This window comes from Berghia stephanieae, chromosome 5, assembly GCF_034508935.2.
Source record: "Berghia stephanieae isolate SIO BIC M18660-M18661 chromosome 5, UCSD_Bste_1.3, whole genome shotgun sequence".
Classification (NCBI taxonomy): domain Eukaryota; kingdom Metazoa; phylum Mollusca; class Gastropoda; order Nudibranchia; family Aeolidiidae; genus Berghia; species Berghia stephanieae.
In genome coordinates, this window is record NC_088364.1 from 43,865,671 (window position 1) to 43,884,410 (window position 18,740).

Genomic DNA, 18,740 nt, shown 5'->3' on the forward strand with positions numbered 1-18,740 from the left:
TGTACATGAAGATCAGCTTACTGACAGCTTTGAAATTAAGACTGGTGTCAAGCAGGGATGCTTGCTCTCTCCATTCCTGTTCATTCTTGCCATTGATTGGCTAATGAAGGAAACCTCCAAAGGAGAAGAAATGGGATACAGTGGACCCCCTGGACACAGTTGGATGATCTGGATTTTGCAGATGATCTGGCTCTTTTGTCCCACACCCAGGACCAGATGCAAGCAAAAACCACAATTATAAACAGCCTCTCGGAATCAATTGGTCTAAGAATTCACCCTGCAAAGTCAAAGGTCTTGAGGATAGGTACGCGTCAAAGGGAGCAGATCAAAGTAAAAGATCAGGAACTCGAAGATATAGACACTTTCTGCTATCTCGGAAGTATAATTGACAAGGATGGAGGCACGGAAGCAGAGGTGAAAGCACGAATAGGAAAGGCACATGCTGCATTCACATCTTTGAACAGAGTTTGGAGAACTAAAGATATTTCCCTTCGACTAAAGCTAAGACTTTTCAACTCAAACGTGAAGTCTGTCCTACTGTATGGATGTGAAACTTGGAACGCATCACAGGCATGTATAAGGAGGGTACAGATTTTCGTAAACAGGTGCATGCGTAAGCTACTCAGAATAAAATGGATGGATAGAATAAAAAATGAAGAAGTATGGAAAAGAACACAGCAGAAACCAGTGGGAGAGGAAATAGGAAGAAGACGATGGAGGTGGATTGGACACACGCTTAGAAAGAATGACTCAACTATAACAAAGAAAGTATTGGACTGGAACCCTCAGGGTAGAAGATCAAGGGAAGGCCACGAGGAACATGGAGAAGAATTAAAGAAGCTGATATACAGAGAAGTGGTAAGACCTGGAATGAGATAAAAAAGTTGGCTCAGGATAGAGAAGGATGGAAACTGTTTGTCTGTGGCCTATACCCTGACCCAGGGTGAAAAAGGCAATGATGATGATGATCATTTTAAAAATGCCTGTGCAGGAAATGTCTGATTTTTGAGACTGTATTTTCATCTCTTAATTATATTTATATATGGTATTATTTTATTGTCTAAGACTTTAATTCCCCCCCCCCCCCCCCCCGATATTCTCATGTAACACATACCGGATGTGATAGTTTTAAAATATTTTGACTGGCTTTAATATATCAATTAGAAAGAATTCCTTTCTTCAAAGATCACTACAAACTTGAAATGGACCCAAATTTGATACGAAAAATACAACAACTTAAAAGAAATAGAGCTTTGAACAGGCCTGTAAATCTTCCGACAATTGTCGGATTTCCGACAGTATGTTTTGCTCGATATATTCTGTTAAGTACTGACATTTAAAAATAAAATTAATTTAAAGTAAAAAATAAAATTAATAACGTCAAAAAACAGAACCAACAAAAAATAAAATAAAAGAGTTTTATTTCATACCTCGAAAAAAATCAGTTTTTATTCCGTTTCGAATGGCGATTTAAAAAAACAAAACTTTTTATTTGTCGTGTCAAAGGAAAAACAAACTAGTCAGCTAGATATATTATCATTCCACCTACACGCTCCACTCAACATGGATGTATTCACTGCCTACTGCCTACTGTACCACAGCCTACTGTACCACAGCCTACTGTACCACAGACGAGAGAGAGAGAGAGGGTTGACAGTGTCTTGCTTGTCATGACTCATCGAACACATGTGTAGTCAGTAATCGAGTAACAAGCACAGTGTGTGTCGGACCAAGCCGTTTCTCTCTATTTTGCTACTGACACACGTGCAAATCTCTGGTTGTTTTTTTTTTCCCTCCCTACATATTTTTTTTTTCTGATTGAAAGACAACCCAGGGAAAAAATAATGCGAAATAAATATTTTTCTTCAAAAGGTGATTGACTTCTCTCAGTGGAAGTTTTCTTTCCTGACGACCGTGATTGTTTATATTTCTCTCTCAGCTTCTCGTGTCACTAGACATCTTGTTGATGCACATCCTTCAAAAAGGTAGGAATTGTTCTCTTCCTTTCATTTTACAACTGAGTTTCGCGGCGTTTTCAAAAAGTTCCAACACATTTTTCACCAACCATTTACAGGCCTGTATGTAATATTAGAGATTCTCCTTTGATGAGTGACTCTTTTTACACATAATTGTCCATATTATTATCCAACTACTAATAATGTGTTAAAAGGGTGATAAAAGGTTGTTTGACCTAATGGGCGCTATGCAATGATATGATAAGGTGTGATAACACTACATGGATGAATTACTCCTTTTACCTACTTGAACAGTTTCCTCACTTCTTTACCCTCCCATAGATACATGTAAACTTAATATTATATATATCTATTATATTTTGACCACACCATAATATTCCTTTTAATATGTGCTGGAAACGGCCTTAAAGTGTCACACAAGCTGTAAAACTCCTAAAAGCGAATAAATATTTTATTCAAAGTCTGATTTATTTAAGTTTTGAAGGTTTATTTTGTTTGTTTAACCCCCCCCCCCCCCCCCCCCAAAAAAAAAAAAAAAAAAAAAAACAAAACAAAAACATTAATTTTTTGTTGTTGTTAAATCACCAGTGATGCCAAAACTCCTGTTTCACCGGAAAAAACTCCGGTCTGGAGCCAAAAATTCCGGGCTCCGGGCAACTTCCGTCAAATTCCGGTGAGGTCAATTTGTTCCAAGGATACCCCCCCCCCCCCCCCCCTTTCCAACCACCACATCATCATCACTGCCACTAGTATTACAACCAATATCACTACCACTACTACTGCAATCACCACCACCACATCATCATCACTACCACTACTACTACAACCACCACCACCACATCATCATCAGTACCACAATTACTACTACAATCACCACCACCACATCATCATCACTACCACAACTACCATCACTATTACAACCACCACTACCACATCATCATACCACATACCACTACATACTACTGCAACCACCACCACCACATCGTCATCACTACCACTACTACTGCAACCACCACCACCACATCGTCATCACTACCACTACTACTGCAACCACCACCACCACCACATCATCATCACTGCAACTACTACAACCACCACTACCACATCATCATCAATACCACTACTACTACAACAACTACCAGCATCACATCATCTTTACAGCTACTACTACAACCACAACCATATCATCACTACCACTACTACTACAACCACCATTACATCGTCATTACCACTACTACTACTACCACCACCACCACATCATCACTACCACTACTACCACCACCACCACATCATCACTACAACTATCACTACTACTACAACCACCACCACATCATCATCACTACCACAACTACCATCACTATTACAACCACCACTACCACATCATCATCACTACCACTACTACTGCAACCACCACCACCACATCGTCATCACTACCACTACTACTGCAACCACCACCACCACATCGTCATCACTACCACTACTACTGCAACCACCACCACCACCACCACCACATCATCACTACCACTACTACTACTACCACCACCACCACATCATCACTACAACTATCACTACTACTACAACCACCACCACATCATCACTACCACTACTACTACAACCACCACCACCACATCATCATTACCACTACTACTACAACCACCACCACATCATCATCATTACTGCAACTACCACTACTACTACAACCACCACTATCACATCATCATCACTACCATTACTACTACAACCACCACCACCACCATATCATCACTACCACCACTACTACTATAACCACCACCACCACATCATCACTACCACTACTACAACCACCACCACCACCACTGCATCATCATTACCACTGCTACTACAACCACCACCACTACTACTACAACCACCACCACCACATCATCAACCACTACTACTACAACCACCACCACCACATCATCATTACCACTACTACTACAACCACCACCACGTCATCACTACTGCTACTTCTACAACCACCACCACCACCACCACCACATCATGATTGCCACTACTACTACTACTACAACCACCACGACCAGTTCATCATCACTACCATTTGTACTACAACCATCATCACCACCACATCATCATCATTACCACCACCACTACTACAACCACCACCACATCATTATCACTACCACTACTACTGCAAGCACCACCACCACCTCATCTTCATCACTACCACCACTGCTACTACTACAACTACCACCGCCACATCGTCATCACTACCACTGCTACTACAACCACCACCACCACATCATCATCACTACCACTACTACTACTACAACCACCACTGCAACATCAACATCATCACTACCACTACTACTACAACCACCACCACCACATCATCACTACTACTACTACTACAACCACCACCACCACATCTTCATCACCACCACTACTACTACTACAACCACCATCACCACATCATCATCATCACTACCACTACTACTACAACCACCACTACCACATTATCATCACTACCACTACTACTACTACAACTACCACTATAACATCATCATCACTACCACTACTACTACTACAACCACCAGCACCACATCATCATCACGACCACTACTATTACAATCACCACCACCACCACAACATCATTACCACTACTACTACAACCGCCACCACATCATCACTACTGCTACTACTACTACAACCACCACCACCACATCATCATCATCACTACCACTACTACTACAACCACCACTACCACATTATCATCACTACCATTTGTACTACAACCACCATCACCACCACATCAACATCACTACCACCACTACTACAACCACCACCACATCAACATCACGACCACAACTACTACAACAACAACCACTATCACATCTTCATCATTACTACCACTACTACAATAACCACCAGCACCACATCATTCCCACTCCCACCAGTACTACAATCTCTACCATTAGGTTTTGGCGCTTTACTTCATTTGAAATAAGGAAACTTTGGGATTGTGTTTGGCAATGTGTTTATGTATCATAATATAATTCTAATCTGTTATCTATTTAGAACTATACAATGTGTAACCACAATGCCAAATACCATTCCAATTCCTTTTTCTTGTGTGCGGAAATTCCTCTTTCGGCATTGAAATTCCTACGAGTGGTGTCTGAAACTCCTGTGAGCCAAATTTAAAGTTGGCGTCTCTGAATCACATTTTTTCTCTCAATAGTAAATGCTGTCGGTACATTGATGAAACAACTTATAAAATTACAGCCACAATACTTTTACTTCAAATATGGGGAGATTAAATAAGATGACTTCATATTTCGCCAATGTCTTAAACCTGAGCGTTTTAAGAAGTTTTTGACAAGTTGGAAGTAGGTACCACAAAGTGATTTTTCAAATGCAGTATAGCTCTTTTTGCGTTACACAGTCAGATAGAATACAGCAAAACTAGAACTTCAGTCTTTAAATCATCAAAATCGGACAAAAATTTTAAAAGTTATGAATTTTTAAATTTATTTTTGGACTCCAACAATAAGCGACAATTTTCAAACAGCATAAAAGACAATGTTCACAACAAGATTGCAAAAAATATATGGGAATAAACTAATAACTGTAAACATATTCTTATTCTATACAACTTTTTCTATCCATATACATAATTTCAAAGGTATACAGTGAAAGGTAAAAATTTTATACCCATGTCAATTCGAGAGAAATTAGTTCGGACTTAGTCATTTTTTACGAGAAATCAGCATCTCCTATCAAATACTGGAAGTTCGCAATGCTACTGTGCGATGAAATTCACTCGTAAACTGGTGAAACTTCTCGGACTTGTTCAATGTGTACTGAAATTTGATCTTATTTTTTTTTTTTACTGTGATTGTTTAATAAAAAAGTATTGAAATGCAGTGGCGAAGTTGGCGAAAAGCTCCATTTCGCAGAATGTCCACAAAAATACGACAAATATCGAATAATTGACCATAACTTTGAGACCAATGCTCAGAATACCTTGAAACTTGCTATGTCTATGTATTTTCATGCACTGAATTCAAATCTGATGCTTACAAGTACATAAAATGGAAGCACCTTTATCTATTGATATATGGATTAAAAGTTTTCTGACCAAATAAGAAGGTGATTACTTTTTTGTTACATTGTTTTTGGTTGAGATTTTACAGAGCAACACTTTGTCATTTTAATGATGCCAATTAAAAGGAAGATAAGGGGTTAGTCTCAAGATTATATTAATCAATGTAGAGTTTAGATGCGCTTAAGAAAAAGTAATATGTAGAAGACTTCCTCAAACGGAGAACAGAGCTAGTACCAAGAGAAGCCTAATCCCCCCCCCCCCCCCCCCCCCCTAAAAAAGCACTTGAGCTTATATATACAGAAGACAAGGTTGCCAATTTTCCTTATATTTACGGAATTCAGTATGCTATAAACCCTCCTGGGTGGGGATCCTGACCTCCCATAGTGGGCAGGGAGGTACATGCTGTGTCTTCTATACCCTTATAACAAGATATGAAGTGAGTAGAAAAGTGCCAGAAGACAATAGAGAATAAAAATTTTTTTCGTGGCGATGGTGGGGTTTGAACCTGCGACCTTATTGGTACGACAACTCCGCCTGGCAGGTGAGAGCGTGGCTCTACCGTGTGAGCTATCCACGAACACAAAAATATTCGTTTCAAACCCAAAGTCATTTCTAGATCCCTCTCTCACCCACTTCTTGAGACCGCCGATTCGTTCACCATCGCGAAGTAATTTTGACCAGCAGTTAAGCTTAATAGCCAATATTCTCATCACAAACATATAACATAGAAACGATTGAGACATTGAGTATGCTCCGGTGTATGGGGTGAATTTTTAATTCAGAAAAGTGAGTGGAGCAGGCACTTATGTTGGTAACAACAAGATATGAAGTGAGTAGAAAAGTGCCAGAAGACAATAGAGAATAAAAATTTTTTTCGTGGCGGTGGTGGGGTTTGAACCTGCGACCTTATTGGTACGACAACTCCGCCTGGCAGGTGAGAGCGTGGCTCTACCGTGTGAGCTATCCACGAACACAAAATATTCGTTTCAAACCCAAAGTCATTTCTAGATCCCTCTCTCACCCACTTCTTGAGACCGCCGATTCGTTCACCACCATCGCGAAGTAATTTTGACCAGCAGTTAAGCTTAATAGCCAATATTCTCATCACAAACATATAACATAGAAACGATTGAGACATTGAGTATGCTCCGGTATATGGGGTGAATTTTTAATTCAGAAAAGTGAGTGGAGCAGGCACTTATGTTGGTAACAACAAGATATGAAGTGAGTAGAAAAGTGCCAGAAGACAATAGAGAATAAAAATTTTTTTCGTGGCGGTGGTGGGGTTTGAACCTGCGACCTTATTGGTACGACAACTCCGCCTGGCAGGTGAGAGCGTGGCTCTACCGTGTGAGCTATCCACGAACACAAAATATTCGTTTCAAACCCAAAGTCATTTCTAGATCCCTCTCTCACCCACTTCTTGAGACCGCCGATTCGTTCACCACCATCGCGAAGTAATTTTGACCAGCAGTTAAGCTTAATAGCCAATATTCTCATCACAAACATATAACATAGAAACGATTGAGACATTGAGTATACTCCGGTATATGGGGTGAATTTTTAATTCAGAAAAGTGAGTGGAGCAGGCACTTATGTTGGTAACAACAAGATATGAAGTGAGTAGAAAAGTGCCAGAAGACAATAGAGAATAAAAATTTTTTTCGTGGCGGTGGTGGGGTTTGAACCTGCGACCTTATTGGTACGACAACTCCGCCTGGCAGGTGAGAGCGTGGCTCTACCGTGTGAGCTATCCACGAACACAAAATATTCGTTTCAAACCCAAAGTCATTTCTAGATCCCTCTCTCACCCACTTCTTGAGACCGCCGATTCGTTCACCACCATCGCGAAGTAATTTTGACCAGCAGTTAAGCTTAATAGCCAATATTCTCATCACAAACATATAACATAGAAACGATTGAGACATTGAGTATGCTCCGGTATATGGGGTGAATTTTTAATTCAGAAAAGTGAGTGGAGCAGGCACTTATGTTGGTAACAACAAGATATGAAGTGAGTAGAAAAGTGCCAGAAGACAATAGAGAATAAAAATTTTTTTCGTGGCGGTGGTGGGGTTTGAACCTGCGACCTTATTGGTACGACAACTCCGCCTGGCAGGTGAGAGCGTGGCTCTACCGTGTGAGCTATCCACGAACACAAAATATTCGTTTCAAACCCAAAGTCATTTCTAGATCCCTCTCTCACCCACTTCTTGAGACCGCCGATTCGTTCACCACCATCGCGAAGTAATTTTGACCAGCAGTTAAGCTTAATAGCCAATATTCTCATCACAAACATATAACATAGAAACGATTGAGACATTGAGTATGCTCCGGTATATGGGGTGAATTTTTAATTCAGAAAAGTGAGTGGAGCAGGCACTTATGTTGGTAACAACAAGATATGAAGTGAGTAGAAAAGTGCCAGAAGACAATAGAGAATAAAAAATTTTTTCGTGGCGGTGGTGGGGTTTGAACCTGCGACCTTATTGGTACGACAACTCCGCCTGGCAGGTGAGAGCGTGGCTCTACCGTGTGAGCTATCCACGAACACAAAATATTCGTTTCAAACCCAAAGTCATTTCTAGATCCCTCTCTCACCCACTTCTTGAGACCGCCGATTCGTTCACCACCATCGCGAAGTAATTTTGACCAGCAGTTAAGCTTAATAGCCAATATTCTCATCACAAACATATAACATAGAAACGATTGAGACATTGAGTATGCTCCGGTATATGGGGTGAATTTTTAATTCAGAAAAGTGAGTGGAGCAGGCACTTATGTTGGTAACAACAAGATATGAAGTGAGTAGAAAAGTGCCAGAAGACAATAGAGAATAAAAATTTTTTTCGTGGCGGTGGTGGGGTTTGAACCTGCGACCTTATTGGTACGACAACTCCGCCTGGCAGGTGAGAGCGTGGCTCTACCGTGTGAGCTATCCACGAACACAAAATATTCGTTTCAAACCCAAAGTCATTTCTAGATCCCTCTCTCACCCACTTCTTGAGACCGCCGATTCGTTCACCACCATCGCGAAGTAATTTTGACCAGCAGTTAAGCTTAATAGCCAATATTCTCATCACAAACATATAACATAGAAACGATTGAGACATTGAGTATACTCCGGTATATGGGGTGAATTTTTAATTCAGAAAAGTGAGTGGAGCAGGCACTTATGTTGGTAACAACAAGATATGAAGTGAGTAGAAAAGTGCCAGAAGACAATAGAGAATAAAAATTTTTTTCGTGGCGGTGGTGGGGTTTGAACCTGCGACCTTATTGGTACGACAACTCCGCCTGGCAGGTGAGAGCGTGGCTCTACCGTGTGAGCTATCCACGAACACAAAATATTCGTTTCAAACCCAAAGTCATTTCTAGATCCCTCTCTCACCCACTTCTTGAGACCGCCGATTCGTTCACCACCATCGCGAAGTAATTTTGACCAGCAGTTAAGCTTAATAGCCAATATTCTCATCACAAACATATAACATAGAAACGATTGAGACATTGAGTATGCTCCGGTATATGGGGTGAATTTTTAATTCAGAAAAGTGAGTGGAGCAGGCACTTATGTTGGTAACAACAAGATATGAAGTGAGTAGAAAAGTGCCAGAAGACAATAGAGAATAAAAAATTTTTTCGTGGCGGTGGTGGGGTTTGAACCTGCGACCTTATTGGTACGACAACTCCGCCTGGCAGGTGAGAGCGTGGCTCTACCGTGTGAGCTATCCACGAACACAAAATATTCGTTTCAAACCCAAAGTCATTTCTAGATCCCTCTCTCACCCACTTCTTGAGACCGCCGATTCGTTCACCACCATCGCGAAGTAATTTTGACCAGCAGTTAAGCTTAATAGCCAATATTCTCATCACAAACATATAACATAGAAACGATTGAGACATTGAGTATGCTCCGGTATATGGGGTGAATTTTTAATTCAGAAAAGTGAGTGGAGCAGGCACTTATGTTGGTAACAACAAGATATGAAGTGAGTAGAAAAGTGCCAGAAGACAATAGAGAATAAAAATTTTTTTCGTGGCGGTGGTGGGGTTTGAACCTGCGACCTTATTGGTACGACAACTCCGCCTGGCAGGTGAGAGCGTGGCTCTACCGTGTGAGCTATCCACGAACACAAAATATTCGTTTCAAACCCAAAGTCATTTCTAGATCCCTCTCTCACCCACTTCTTGAGACCGCCGATTCGTTCACCACCATCGCGAAGTAATTTTGACCAGCAGTTAAGCTTAATAGCCAATATTCTCATCACAAACATATAACATAGAAACGATTGAGACATTGAGTATGCTCCGGTATATGGGGTGAATTTTTAATTCAGAAAAGTGAGTGGAGCAGGCACTTATGTTGGTAACAACAAGATATGAAGTGAGTAGAAAAGTGCCAGAAGACAATAGAGAATAAAAATTTATACCCTTATACCCATTTTCCAATAGGATTCCACAGTCTGACGTCACGTCCGCCTAGCAACGAATCGGCTGGCTCTAAACAAAAAAAAATCCGTGCTTGGTCCGGGCAAGGATTAATTGGAAAATCGCTCAAAAAACTATTTTTATCTTAAATATGGTCCAGTGTTTTGTACCAGATTGTCTACACCAGTCAGAGAGTCACTCCTGCAAGTTTTACAGATTTCCAAATGGACAGGCAGAGAAAAAATTGAAGAAAAAGTGGATCACTTTAGTCAGGTAAGCACGCACGCCTCGTCGAACATTTGATAGAGTTCGTAGTCCAGATCTAGGTCAAGTTCTAGCTTACGTAGACCTTTATTTTATGATTAAAGTGTACAATTGCACGAAATTATAAATAAAAATACATTCCAAACTAGATTTTTATTGAAGTTGAAGCAAAAATGATATCTCAATCGTTTTGATGTTAAGGCTGATAAACTGAATGAGAGTTAAGTTCTACTGATAAGTGATATTTTTTTAAAAAGGAGAACAAGAAGAAAGAGAAGAAAATATTTGTTAAAATCTTACTTTAAACTCGATACCTTTATGGCAAAATGAAAATAAATAAATAAAATAACGCAACCTCCCCCCCCCCCCCCCCCCCCCCCCCTCCCCTCACGCAGATATCTCTCTCTCTCTCTCCTCTCTCCTCTCTCTCTCTCTCTCTCTCTCTCTCTCTCTCTCTCCAACACACACACAAACACACATACTTTCCTCTTTTTTTTTGGAAAGTTTCTCTGATTCTCTGCCATGCCTCCCCTCCCCGACAGCCGAGGTGGCAACTCTGTGTGAACAAAGCAAGATGGCGGCAGGGACCTCTCTCCTTTACCTGTGCCCGATTGTTGACACTCCAAAGTTTCCATCACCGCACTGTCCAGTACAGTACTGACTGAAATAAAGAGAAAACGCCAGTCTTGCCACACTCAACCCCAAGATCAACTTTAACTGTGTAAATTTAAGAATTCATATTTTTATATATACCTAGTCAAAATCATCAAAAGAAGTAATGAGGAAGTGCGACATTTTGCTGAATGTGCGATTTCATAAAAGACAGGCGAGAGACCCACCAGTAACCTAGTCTCTTGCACACCTTTGATTTATCATGCATTGAGCTGGTGTCAAACAAGATAGTCTAAAACAAAGTACTTATCAAATTAAATAATATACCCAATATGCCCAACAGAATTATTGTTTTTTTTTAATCTTTTCATTTCAGGAGAAAGGACAAAAGATCCAACATCATCATCAAGAGTGTGTTCTTGTCATTTCAGAGATGGTGACAAAGCCAACCTCCCTGAATGGTTTGACAGAAATAAAAATAAATTGTTTCCATCAGAGCCAGAAAGAAAGAAAAGAAAAGTGACACAAGGAATTCCCACCCCATCTCAATTGGCACCAACATCAAGAAGTCCACCACCACCACCACCATCATCATCATCATCATCATCATCATCATCATCATCATCATCATCATCATCATCATCATCAGCTCAACTCTCTTCATCATCATCACAAAGTCCCACCTTTAAAAAAACCAGATTCCTCATCATCATTATTTTCCTCCTCATCATCATCCTCATTATCTTCTCCCTCATCATCATCTCAACTCTCGTCACCATCATCACATGATTCCATCTTTTAAAAAAAACAGATTGTAGAACAAGTGAGGATATTTTAAATAGAACAACAAATTTAATTCAAGAACAAGAAATTACAGACAAAAATAAGGAAATAGCTAGCTTTAAAAAACCCAACTAAGTTAGATTCAACGCACTTACACTGTTTCAAGCCTTACAGAAAAAGTTCTTCGAATGGAGACAGGTGTACATTGTTTTAAAATATTTAATATTATTGTTCAATATGTTGAGTGCTTTAGAGGTAACATTATTTATTATAGTGGATGGAAGTTCAGGAAGAGACAGTTGCATTAAAAGACAAAATTTTCATTATTACACTGATGAAACTTAGACAGAACTACGCTAACCTTGATATTTCATAATTGTTTAGCGTTAGTGAAAGTACTATAACAAATATTATACAAACTTTTATTCATGTTTTACATAAGCCATAAGCTTCTCTTTGAAAATGTTATGAAGGTTACATGCCCTTCTAGACATAAAAATAAACTATCAGCTCCATCATCATTTTTAAGATTTCCAAATTGCAGAATGATCATTGATTGTACAGATGACCAAATTGCTATTCCTAAAGAAATGGATAAACAACTCTTAATTTATTCTTATAGGTCCATGAATTCTGTTAAAGCTCTTGTTGGTCTGAGTCCAAATGGTGTGATAAATTTTATTTCTAAACTGTATCCAGGGTCTGTCTCGGATAAGGTCATTGTACAAAATTGTGGATTACTAAAACTTTTAATTTTAAGCCCTGGAGATTTAATTTTAGCAGATAAAGGTAATAAAGGTAAAACCCCATCCTGATTCAAGATATTTTACCTCAAGGAGTAACTGTAAATATTCCTTCCTTTTTACATAATAAATTTACTGAAAATGAGATTTTATTAACAAAAGAAATTGCTTCATGTAGAATTCATGTTGAGAAAGCTAATGAAAGACTGAAAAATGTTAACATCCTCTCATATATTCCAACCATGTTAAGAGAAACATCTGATATTATTTTTCAATTTGTTGCAGCACTTGTCAATCCCCAGTCTCCTCTTATTAAGGAGACTGCATTTTGTTAGCTTTGCCATTTATTTTGTACAACACACATATTTTGTTCATCATCATCAAATCACCATTCAAAATAATGGTTTTGTAGGTCCATACATGATTTTACATGATAAACATGACAAATTATGGCATTGTTGTATCAATGTATGTTCAATGTCATTAACATTGTTAAATAAAACCACACAAATTAGTTTTGGACCGAATCAACCCAAGGCATCATCAAGATAGATCTGTGGAAGTAAAAGAATAAAAGATTCAAATTTAGAGCTGCGACCATGCTCAATAGGCAAAAAACAAACAAACTAATTAAACGTCTGTTGTGGTCTTGTGGTATGACACTCGCTTTCAGATCAGAAGGTCCTGGGTTTGGGCCTCGCTCGGCGCATAGTTGAGTCCTTGGAGAAGGCTCTTTACTCACAATTTCTCACCGTACTCAGGTGTCAAATGAGGACCTGGCCGTTAACAGCGTTGTCTCTGTCCGAAAAAATTGTAATATCGCCCAACAGGCATCATGTCCCGTCTTACATGTTAAATGTTGCTGTTGGCCAGGGACCCCTTGTAAAGCACTTTGAGCACATTTAGTGGATATTACGCTGTATAAAAACTCAATTAAAAAAACAAATTAAGTGATTCTTTCATTCATCTTGCTTTGTTGTTAAGGGGGAAACCCGAAACGTCCATTTTATCTGTTTTCGTATATTAAATTGAAGTTCACATTCAATTTCACAATGTTATTGATTTCTTCGAGTTTCAAGCAGCAACATTTACATTACACCTTAACCCAATAGGAAATTTAGTTTACCGTGACTAACACTAACACTGGTCTAAATAAATCCTTTATTCATCCCATAGAGGAAATTTATCTCTAGGGTCTATTCCCAGGGAAGACTGGAATAACCGCGGTGCAGCGCCGCAAATTGAGCTAGGGCGAGGTGACTTGCTCAAGGCCACACAGCGCAGCGGCGGGTGAACGAACTCGGTACCTTTCGGGTACGAAGCAAAAACCGTACCGCTGATCCACGCTGCCCCACATGAAGTATTATGATAAAATGTCTAGCGTGATTGGTGATTGTGATGCTCATATGAGTATTATAATAAAGGTTACAACACGATACTAAATAGTATGTAGTAGACTATAGTCAATAGCAACGAAAATTAGCGAAGCAAGACTAAGACTAAGACCTCAAAGACTCAAAGTCCGTGGTCCATAAGATAAAAACACAATAATTCAATGACTCCCTCTCTCTCTCCCTAACTAAAATCGAACGTAAACAGTTAAATCTTTCCATTGGATATACTAAATCTGCCTAAACTCAAAGTAAACTGATTATTGTCCAACAGTAGTTTTACGGAGATGTGAGATTTTGAGAGTGAGAATGAGAAGACGAAATGACTTGCCTTCACAGAATACTCTTTATTCTTCATGCTGGCTTGAACTTTGCCGAACATCAAGCCATCTGAGTAAGTGAAAGTCAAAACATGACCTGACTGAGATGATGATTTTCACCTCGCGAGACACTTTTATGCTCATTGGAGAAGTATTTCATAAGGGCGGTGATGGAAATAGAGTTCGTGTCAGCCATTTTTCTCGACTGTTTAGAGCCAGCCGGTTTGTTGCCATGCGTTGCTGCGCAGGATTACGTCACGACTTAGGAAGCCTATTGTTCCCTGTCATTGTCTTGGAGTGAGATTACTTAGTTTTGTCCTGACCCTGGTCGGAGTCCTTGGCTGGGAGGAAAACAGTCGAATGTATAGTTATTGTTTTGGGAGGTGATATTTTTTTCCTTGTAAATCATCTCTCTCTTATGCATTGTTATATTTTGATTTTTAACATATTTGTAAACATTTGAATGTATTCCTCTTAGCGGGGACCTGTGCTTGTGTCTGGATGTGACTTTTAGGTGATCTCAAACTAAGTACTTTGATAGTATGCTCTTAGAATCTACACCTGTTTCTTATTTGAACCAATTCCCCTTTGTCTTACCTTTCCTTGGGTGCTTTAATTGTAATTCTAGAGCTTTTCACTATCCCATTTTCTTCCTTTTTACTGGCGCTGATATGACATTAATGTGTTGCAAGTGCAGTAAAACCTTTAAAAACAAACAAAACCCTAAAAAAAGAAAAAGTAAATACATTGATAGTGTGCTCTTGGAATCTTCATTTATTCCCTATTTGAACCATTTCTCTTTGTCTTACTTTTTCTTGTGGGCTTTCAATAGTAAATCTTTTACTTTTTATAATATTTGACTATCCCATTTTCTTCCTTTTTACTGGCGCTGAAACGACAGATGTGTCGCAAGCGCTGTAAAACCCTTAAAAACAAACAAACAAACAGAGCTATCCAACGAAAAGTTTTGCTAATTGTACTGGGCTCTGTTTATTTCAATGGAATCATATAACCTTTGTACGGTACGCACCTCTCAAACACCATGTTCTCAACTTAACTTACTACACCAACAAAACTGTCAGATGACTGCTTTGTTCTAACCTTAAACTTCTCAAAACATGTTTTTTAAATACCAAGACAAACTTTGGTTTTGAGACAATAAATGTTGTTCCAGCTGACCACCCCCCCCCCCCCCCCCCCCCCCACCCATTAGGTAGAGTAATACAGTAGAACTCGGAAATAGCGAGTTCGACGGGTCCACTCCTGATTACTCGCTATTTCCGAGTTCTCGCTATTCCCGAGTTGCCAGGAAAGGTTATAATATTGCTGGTTATTCCCCTCAGTGTGTAATTCGAGTAAAAGCCGTCGCCTCTATTTAAATTTCTTCACAGAAGTGGCAGAATGCTTGGTTTTTTGTTGTTCTTTGTTTTTTTTTTTTCAAGTAAAATCATGACTAGAAAAAAAACAAGAACATAGAAGTGTGTGTGTGCGTGTGCGCGCGAGTGTTTGTATGCACTCGGCATGTTTGATGAGGTAAGCAAGCGCATCACTCAATCACTGACCCATTGAAATAATTGTTCCACACTCCCCTCTCTCGCTGATCGTGTCGTTCGTTAACGATGCTACTCGCTGACCGAAGCTGCGAAGTGAGGCATGTTGACATGTGCTTACCTCGCGCGTCGCGTGGCACCACATTAGGTGAATAATTGACCCCCACCCCCAATACACACACACGCACACAAACCCAACCCCCACCCAAATTTGTTTCGCCTATTATGTACTACTACAGACTAGGCTACTATGTAATATTACTCGTAACAAAAAATAAGAAAAGAAAAGAGGCTAGGCTAAAAATATTTAAATTGCCATTGTCTCTTGTTTTGCTTTACTTCGTTCGCAGTCCTAGGCTGGGGCAGGAAATGCTCGTTATTTCCGAGTTGACCTCTTTTTCATACTCGCTACTTTCATGCTAATTTTATTGACTCAAATAAGGAAAAAAACGGGGATTTAGATTTTACTCGCTATTTCCGAGTACGTTACTTTCATGTTCTACTGTATGCAATAGTTATAGCTAGAATGAACGACACACGGAATGACCAATATTTATTGTTGTTGTTATAGCATTTTATTTAATAATATTCATGTAGATATTTCTTCATTTCTTTTTTCAGCAGATGAAAATAAATATCATTATCATCCAGAAGTTCAGGAATACAATAATGACAATACAAAAATGATGTCATTTTTCTCTTATGACGGTTACATTCTACTCTAGATGCAATCACAAACAGACATGCCAACTCTGGGAAAAATACCACAAGAACAGACATTATGCCAACTCTGGGAAAAATACCACAAGAACAGACATTATGCCGACTCTGGGAAAAATACCACAAGAACAGACATTATGCCAGCTATGGGAAAAATACCACAAAAACAGACATTATGCCAACATTTGGAAAAACGGAACTGAAGCAAAAAGCATAACTTGCACTAAATTGTAAGAATGGAAAATTTTCAAATCTGCTACCCCTCCTCCCTTACTTATTTATTTTTTTCTTTCCATTTCTTTTGGACATTTAAAAAATTTTGATTTGTCCGTCAGGCATTGTTTCACAATACACACACCTTCTCAGATTTTTATTTTACACTTCCTAATGATAAAAAAAAAAGGGGGGGGGGGGGGGGATAGAATTGATTGTGGTGGATGGAATTCCCATAAGGGCGAGGATTATTGACCTTGTGGGCTGATTTGTTTTTAAAGTGAGTGTTTGTGTGAGAACAACTTGAACGAAAAAGGTTAGAGAAGAAAGGTATTGACGATAGAGTGACAAGCATAACTCTTAGTAGGTTGTGATATTTTGATTAAAAAAAAAAAAAAGAAAAAAAAGACAAAATAGGTTATCATATGAATCAATGGTCAAAAGTAAGACGTAGAAGGAACTCTGTCAAAGCTTTAATTCTTTATTATATCAAAATGGTAAAATTTCTTATATAGATATATCGAGACACCAAGTCACATGAAATGAGATTTTTATTTAAAATTAGAAATAAAACAAGATTAAAAAAATGAACAAAAAAAAAAAAAAAAAAGAACCCAACAAAAAGGAACAAGCAAGGAACAAGCAAAAATCAAATCAGGCAAACAAATAAATGAGCACTTTTATTTTCTCTACTCCCGAACCCATGAGTTTTTTCCCTTTCATTTTTAGAACAATTATTTAAAAGTCACACCACACCAAGCCACAAATCAAATTGCTATGTCACCTGTCTTTTTGCCTTGCCACACTCCACACAATACCACAAGACTGCCGCTCCATATTATGCATTCTCACACTTTCATATCCAACTATTTATAAAAAGTTGGAAGATGTTTGACAGCTGGCACAGAGCTGCAGATCATACTTTTTCACACGTGAGAACCAATGAAAACAATCATGAACACAATCTCCTAATACTCGCATGGTTGTGCTTCGACACACACACACACACACACACACACACACACACAACATATATATATATATATATATATATATATATATATATATATATATATATATATATATATAAACATACAAATATATATACCGTACATACATACATACATACATACACACGCGCGCACACACACACAAATACTCACGTACACACTATCACAATATAACTAGTAGTTTATAATACTTTCTCCAGTTGGAGACAGTGATCAGTTCATAGAATTAAAGAGGTATATTAACTAAATGGTATATTTTTCATAAGAAATATTTGTTTTTAAATCTTTAAAAAAAAAAAGAGATATTGACAGAAAGATGAGCAAAAAATCTGGTGATATGAATAAATAATAACAAATAATTGTGAATGTAATGTAAAAACTATAGAATATAATCATATAAACTAAAACACGACATGCCATCATAACACAACAAAGGGATTGTTAAGACCATGATTTGACATGATTATATGACAATAAAGCAAGCCATTTCTGGACAAGTAAAAATACAAAATTGTAATCAAAGCTGACCCGTCCTGTTAAACTTTGTTACATTTCAAAATGCCCAGTTGCTAAACTTTAAATCATTGGAGATGTAGTTGTAACTTTCCTACGCCTCAGTGGCCGCTTTGTCTCCAAATATTTATTT

At 38.7% G+C, this 18,740-nt stretch overlaps 1 long non-coding RNA gene across 1 annotated transcript; it reads left to right on the plus strand.

Moving 5' to 3' along the window:
* The first annotated feature begins 10,544 nt into the window (after positions 1-10,544).
* LOC144972984 (uncharacterized) lies at positions 10,545-13,935 on the plus strand. Its single transcript, XR_013645464.1, has 2 exons — positions 10,545-10,761; positions 11,741-13,935. It is a non-coding gene; the product is annotated as an uncharacterized LOC144972984 (long non-coding RNA).
* The last annotated feature ends 4,805 nt before the right edge of the window (positions 13,936-18,740 follow it).